Source organism: Chionomys nivalis, chromosome 12 (assembly GCF_950005125.1).
Source record: "Chionomys nivalis chromosome 12, mChiNiv1.1, whole genome shotgun sequence".
Taxonomy (NCBI): domain Eukaryota; kingdom Metazoa; phylum Chordata; class Mammalia; order Rodentia; family Cricetidae; genus Chionomys; species Chionomys nivalis.
Genome location: NC_080097.1, coordinates 65,449,137 through 65,456,476, shown reverse-complemented (window position 1 = coordinate 65,456,476; position 7,340 = coordinate 65,449,137). Strand labels below are relative to the sequence as shown.

Genomic DNA, 7,340 nt, shown 5'->3' with positions numbered 1-7,340 from the left:
GACACGCCCCCACAGTGACACGCCCCCACAGTGACACGCCCCCACAGTGACACGCCCCCACAGTGACATGCCCCCCACAGTGACACGCCCCCACAGTGACACGCCCCCACAGTGACATGCCCCCCACAGTGACACGCCCCCACAGTGACATGCCCCCCACAGTGACACGCCCCCACAGTGACATGCCCCCCACAGTGACACGCCCCCACAGTGACACGCCCCCACAGTGACACGCCCCCACAGTGACACGCCCCCACAGTGACACGCCTACTCCAGATAGTGCCACTGCCTATGAGATTATAGGGGGCCAATTACATCCAAACCACCACAGCTATATTTTTATCATACGTTAATTTGCCTATCTGCCCTTCTTTGTGCCCGTCAGTCTGTTGCGTTTGGAGGCACTGTCCTCAAATGTAACTTACTTTTGAAAACAGGAGCATGGAGGTGGAAATTTGATAGTTTACTGACCCATGGAATGATATTTTTGTACACTGTGAAGATGTGTCTTTGCCAAGGCACCTTCTGATTGGTTTAATAAAGAGCTAAATGGCCAATAGCTAGGCAGGAGGGATAGGTGGGACTTCTTTGCACAAAGAGGACTCTGGGAAGGAGAGAGGCAGAGAGGCCATGGAGACATGGAAAGAGTCAGACACATAGAATGGGAGAGAGATAAAGTTCACACGGTATAACATAGATTAATAAAATGGGCTAATTTAAGTTATAAGAGCTAGTGGGACAAGCCTAAGCTAAGGCTGAGCTTTCATAATTAATAAGTCTCCATGTCAATATTTGGGAGCTGGCTGGCAAGGCAAAGAAAGACCCATTACATTCCTTTTGCTTATCTTATACTTCAATACTGTTTTCTTACACTGATGGTGTAAGGCAAAATTTTACTTTAAAACTTGTATTACCAGGTAATCCAAAAGGGATCTTTCCAACCTAGATACCGCTTGCCACTGACATGCGCTACAGCATGGAGGAGTACCTTCTCTCTCCTTGTTTTACCTACTACTGCCAAAATAAGCATGAACTTACAGCAGGCAGACATGGAGTTCTCCAGATGCCATATGGATACAAACAATATCTATATACCCGCCTCCCACTGATGCCATCAATGTTTAAAATTTTGCCCATTTCAGCTAAACTAATTCATCCTGGTAATACTGGCTCAGGCTGGGAAGGTAACAGATGAACAGCAGCTTTCTTCATTTCCTGGCAGAAGGTCTGCCTCTTTTGGGCTTTCTCAACTCTGAGGCTTGCTTTGATCCAACCTACTTGATAATGCACCGTGTGTGTGTGTGTGTGTGCACGTGTGTGTGTGCACGTGTGTGTGTGCACACACACACCTATACATGTATAGCAAAAATATACTTCAGGCTTTCAATTAGTGGGTCAAAAGATCAGTACCTCTTCTATGCCCAGCATAGATGCCTTGTATTTTTTTTCTTTTTTTTTTTATTGAAAAAAATCTTTCCCACTTCCTCCTCGCCTCCCATTTCCCTCGCCCCCCTCCCGCCCCTCTCCCCCTCCCCCCACTCCTCCTCTCCTCCCTCTCCAGTCCCAAGAGCAGTCAGGGTTCCCTGCCCTGTGGAAAGTCCAAGGTCCTCCCACCTCCATCCAGGTCTAGGAAGGTGATCATCCAAACTGTCTAGACTCCCACAAAGCCAGAACATGAAGCAGGATCAAAACCCCGTGCCATTGTCCTTGGCCTCTCGCCAGCTCTCACTGTCCGCCATGTTCGGAGAGTCCGGTTTTATCCCATGCTTTTTCAGTCGCAGTCCAGCTGGCCTTGGTGAGCTCCCAATAGATGGGCCCCCCTGTCTCAGTGGTTGGGTGCACCCCTCATGGTCCTGACTTCCTTGTTCATGTTCTCCCTCCTTCTGCTCCTCATCAGAACCCTGGGAGCTCAGTCCGGTGCTCCAGCGTGGGTTCCTGTCTCCATCTCCATCCATAGCTAGATGAAGGCTCCATGGTGATATGCAAGACATTCATCAGTATGGCTATAGGATAGGTTCATTTCAGGTTCCCTATCCTCAGGTGCCCAAGGAACTAACTGGGGACATTGCCCTGGGCACCTGGTAGCCATTCCAAGTTCAAGTCTCTTGCCAACCCTTAGGTGGCTCCCTTAACTAAGATATGAGTTTCCCTGCTCCTCTATCCAACCTTCCTTTATCCCCAATCACCCCGATTCCCCCAGTTCCCCTCATCCTCTCCTTTAAGTGCTTCTTGTTGTAGACATTAGTGACTGGGTGATAAATTAGAAGCCCAGAGGAGCAGAAAATGCTCAAAACCTGGAGTCTTTATATATTATCTACCAACCTGAAGAATCTGAAGAGGTTCAGTGCTGGTTCCTGGGAGGTGCAGGGATCAGCGAATCCCCTCCCATCTGCAGGACAGTGCTCTCCCCCCTCCATCTGCAGGACAGTGCTCCCCCCCCATCTGCAGGACAGTGCTCCCCCCCATCTGCAGGACAGTGCTCTCCCCCCTCCCATCTGCGGGACAGTGCTCTCCCCCCTCCATCTGCAGGACAGTGCTCTCCCCCCTCCATCTGCAGGACAGTGCTCTCCCCCCTCCCATCTGCGGGACAGTGCTCTCCCCCCTCCATCTGCAGGACAGTGCTCTCCCCCCTCCATCTGCGGGACAGTGCTCTCCCCCCTCCCATCTGCAGGACAGTGCTCTCCCCCCTCCCATCTGCGGGACAGTGCTCTCCCCCCTCCATCTGCAGTACAGTGCTCTCCCCCTTCCATCTGCAGGACAGTGCTCTCCCCCCTCCATCTGCAGGACAGTGCTCTCCCCCCTCCATCTGCAGGACAGTGCTCTCCCCCCTCCCATCTCCGGGACAGTGCTCTCCCCCCTCCATCTGCAGGACAATGCTCTCCCCCTTCCATCTGCAGGACAATGTTCTCCCCCCCATCTGCAGGACAGTGCTCTCCCCCCTCCCATCTCCGGGACAGTGCTCTCCCCCCTCCATCTGCAGGACAGTGCTCTCCCCCCCCATCTGCAGGACAGTGCTCTCCCCCCTCCCATCTCCGGGACAGTGCTCTCCCCCCTCCATCTGCAGGACAATGCTCTCCCCCTTCCATCTGCAGGACAATGTTCTCCCCCCCATCTGCAGGACAGTGCTCTCCCCCTCCCATCTCCGGGACAGTGCTCTCCCCCCTCCATCTGCAGGACAGTGCTCTCCCCCCTCCATCTGCAGGACAGTGCTCTCCCCCCCCATCTGCGGGACAGTGCTCTCCCCCCTCCATCTGCAGGACAGTGCTCTCCCCCCTCCATCTGCAGGACAGTGCTCTCCCCCCTCCATCTGCAGGACAGTGCTCTCCTCTGATGTCACCAGCATTTCTTCCAACTGTACGGCTGCAGTCATGAGCCCATGCAGCAATTTGCTTTTGTTTTTTAATTTATTGTAGGAAAGACAGAGAAAGAAGACAACAATCCTCAGAGATCTTACCATATTGGGGAAAAAAATCACTTTTTAGGGTGATATCATACGTTTTCCTAGGACACATATATAATGAATATTGAATGTTTATGTATATGTTTTCTTAGTCTATTCAATAATCACATAATTTGAGCAATGTAGATTTTACTTATTTATTTATATAATAAATAATCTTGTGTCACACGAACTTCCGTGTTGGATGGAAATGCCATCTACCTTTGGCATTTCCTCTTGAGGACCTGGCACTTGTTCTTGAGAACAGGTGTTGTCCCCCGGCCCTGCTCTCTGCTCTGTCCTCTGTTGCTCCCCACCTTATTTGGAGAGACAGGACCTTTCTCTGAATCCGAAGCGCGCTGTCTTGGTCAGATTGGCTTCCCAGCAGGCCTCCGACATCTCCTTGTCTCCAACAAGTTCCTCTCTGGGGATTCAGGTCCCCCTGCTCGCAGCAGGCGCCTTACCCACTGAACCATCTCGCCCAATTTATTTTATTTCTTCTAGAAGCATTTTGAACTGGAAAATACATAAACATATCCTCAAGGATATGTGGTCAAACAATACTTGAAAATCCTCCTCAGCACTTATAAACACGGAACTGATCTTTCTGGAACCAGTACTCTTTCAAACACTTGAACACTTGAGTTGTTGACCAGGAATATTATTTGCTAAGCAAGCACCAATTTCTTCCTTCGCCAGATTCTCCCCAGGAGGAGGGAAAATGCAAAATAGTGTTGAACAGCAAGACTTCCAAGACTAGCCAAGTCAAAGGCTGCTGCTGTAAGAACTACTCTTCTCCGGTAGATGGCACCATTTTCTTTCTTCGCGTGTTCGCCACTACCCCCCCCCCCCGCCCGCCCCGCCCCTCTGCCTAACCATCCTTGTTTTAGGTAGCAGCTGACAATAATTCCGTTATTGGTGTATCTTTTGTTTTCTTTTTTTTCTTTTAAATAACCGCGGAGACGTCTAAAAGCCGCAGATGAGGAGCATCTTTGACTTGGCTGAGTTGGCCCCGTGGGATCCCGTCTCTCATCGTCTTCCCCATTTCCCAAGGAACAGTTGGCATGCTGTATAAAAAGCCTTATAAAGTTTTCCTGCTTCTACAATAATAAAACGAATCAGAAGTCAAATACTGACTCCGGGATTAATGTTTCCCAAATAGAGCAAACTACTCATCAAATTATGCAGATGCCTCCTCTGGGTGGTTAATAATGAACTTTAAAAAATTCACTAGCTCAGTTGTGATGGAAACATTGGCAAAACAGTTTGCCGCCCCACGAGCCCTTTCAATACCCTAACAGATGGTAGGAGTTGTCACTCCGACAGGACCTACACACGGCAGAAAGGAAATCTGCGGAGGAGACTAATAAAGCATTGGAAATCGTGATGCAAGTGAGGGAGTTGAAATATGGAGGAGTAAGCTCTTGTTTATACCTTCAAAGACTGCGCCAGCCACTTCAGGGCAGGCGGAATATGGGGCCCACATTTGCTTTTCCAGTTCTCGTTTACAAATGGGCCCCAAGTCTCTGGAAAACAAATTCTAGGGCTCGGCATTTACCTGAAAACAGGCTGAATTCCGACTGAGTCCTCTTTGTGAACACTAGAAGGTGCAGAGATGTTTAAGTTTTAGGGTGTTTTAAGCCAACCACATATGTGGGAGGCTGGCCCAGGCTCTTGGTAGTAGGTGATTCTCTACGCAGCATCCTAGAACTTCAAGCAATAAAAGCCTGCCCAGCCTCTGCCCTCGCCCAAGGCAGGCGCAGGTGAAGGCTGCCCACTGTCCGCCTCCACCTCCTCCCCCATCCACCCGGCAGCACTGACAGGTGGCCTTGCCACGCCGCTCTGTCACCCAGGGCGTCTAGGGCCACAGCTCCAGGCTACGAGCCACAGCCGCGCGCCAGGCATAGCATGAGATGGGATTCCTAAAGTCGGCCTTCTCCCCGAGAGCGCGACCTGGACACCGCAAAGCAAAGGGCATCCAGCGACCGGCTTTGGCCGAGGGTGGTCTGTCAGGCACAGCTCGCCTCTCCTGGCCAAGGGCCCAGTGGAGCCCTATGGCCAGGCACATTCAATCCTGTGCTGTGTCCTTCGCCGCTCTCTGCCACCTTATGCATCCCAGATCCCAGGAACCCCTCCAAGCCCCCAGCGATAGTAACTCCGGGTGTTCACACTCCGTGTAGTCCACACCGGTAAGCTAACAGCTGGGCTAAAGGGTCAGGACCTGAAGAGCCACATTCCCAAGGGCGAGCAGTGGGTGGCAGCACAGTCCCAGCTCCAGCTCCGTTCGGGTCTCCTCCTGTCCCAGCTCTGGCGGCTCCGGTGCCCCGGCCGCTGTAGAACACGCGGGTGGCAGCAAGGAGGAATTCTCCCGGACCCCTCCCCTTCTCTAAACTTCAGTGCTTTGCTTTGCAGATCCTCCAATCTGTGCTCTTCCGCTCCTCCCACTTGCTCCCTCCTCCTCTACGGTCCCGGCTTAGGAATCCGTCCCTCCCCCCAGCCCGCCGCCCGCCGGGCCCGGGGATCCTCCCCCGACTCCCCCGCGTGCCGCCGCCGCCGCCGCCCGGGTTCCTCTCCCCCCCGCTCGGGCGCTCCCTGCCAAGCCCATGATGTAATGGTGTATGTTAATCAGTAGCATGTGGGGAGCTCCGGGCGGCTCAGTCCTTCGCGAGCCGACACTGGAGGAAGCTGCGGCGGCGGCGGTAGCGCCCCGAACCCGCAGCGCTGCACTCTCCGCGCGCCACCAGCCCCGACGGCATGGCCGGCAGCCCGCGCTCCGAGCGCCCCCAACCCCGCTGATTGCTGCCCCGGACCTGGACCCGCGCGCAGGGCCCCAAGCCGCAGGAATGAGCCGAGTGGAGGTGAGCGTCTCTCCTTCTGCCTCCGGCGAGGCACTCAGCGGTCCCTCCGACCCTTACCCGGGGGACTTCGCGCTCCCACTCAGAACTTCTAGGTGGCAGCTGTTGGAAGCGAGCGGCCCCCAGAGGGCCGGGCGGTTAGTCTTTCCTACTCGCTGCGCCACCAGAGCTGGGGTGGGACGGTAGAGCCCCCAAACCTAACTTTCTTCTTTGCGATCCTGGGGTGGGGGGGGGCGTATATGCTGGAGGGAGGAATCTGCATTCCCCACCGGGACCGCCCTGCCGCTCTGGAAAGCAGTATTACGTGCTCCCACGGTCTCCGAGCAAGGCGTGCTCCCACAACTGCTTCGCCTTGGGCCTAGGACCCACGGGCGAGGACACTCCGACCCGCAGGCTGAGGCGGGGACGGGAGCAGGATGCCTAAATCACACGCGCGCGAACACACACACACACACACACACACACACACACACACACACACACACACACACACACACACGTCTGACTGCTGTGGGCCAAGCAGGCCCGGGAAACCTCCCCGGTGGGCTGGAGCGGCGCTGGGGAGTGAGAGCTCCGACTGAGCCCTGTCGAGCTTTGGGTAGGGAGAGTTTATTTTTGTCTCAGCTGTCGCAGCGGCTGCTCACGGCCTAAATCCAGAGGGGAGCCTGGCGGTTGAGATGCTGGCTGTTGCTGTAGATGGAGCTGCAGCCGTACGGCTGCTTCTCCGGGAGGAGGAGGGAGGGAGGGAGGGGAGGAATTGGAGGAGGGAGGAGGAAGAGGAGGAGGAGGAAGAAGAGGAGGAGAGGAGGAGGCTGGAACCCTGGCTGCCTCTGTCACCGCCTCTGCTTTGCATTAGCCCCCACCCCACCCCCGCGCCCCTTCGCAGCCGCATTGCAAGTTTTCAGCACGGGGAGGATCTGTTGCTGGTGCTGGCGTTCGCAGACACAGCCCTGGAGGCCACCCCGGGTGGGGCGTGCAGGGAGCACTAGCGGGTCATAGCCGCAGCAACAGGAAGCCGCGGGGTCTCCTCCCGTACCTGGGAAGGA

General features: G+C 54.6%; 1 protein-coding gene across 2 annotated transcripts in view; it reads left to right on the top strand.

The window, feature by feature from the left end:
* The first annotated feature begins 5,960 nt into the window (after positions 1-5,960).
* Positions 5,961-7,340, top strand: part of Samd4a (sterile alpha motif domain containing 4A) — a 224,541-nt gene continuing 223,161 nt past the window's right edge. For both annotated transcript variants that reach the window (XM_057786802.1, XM_057786800.1), the window contains exon 1: positions 5,961-6,297. The gene's annotated coding sequence lies outside the window, so the exon portion shown is untranslated. The remainder of the gene's footprint in view (positions 6,298-7,340) is intronic.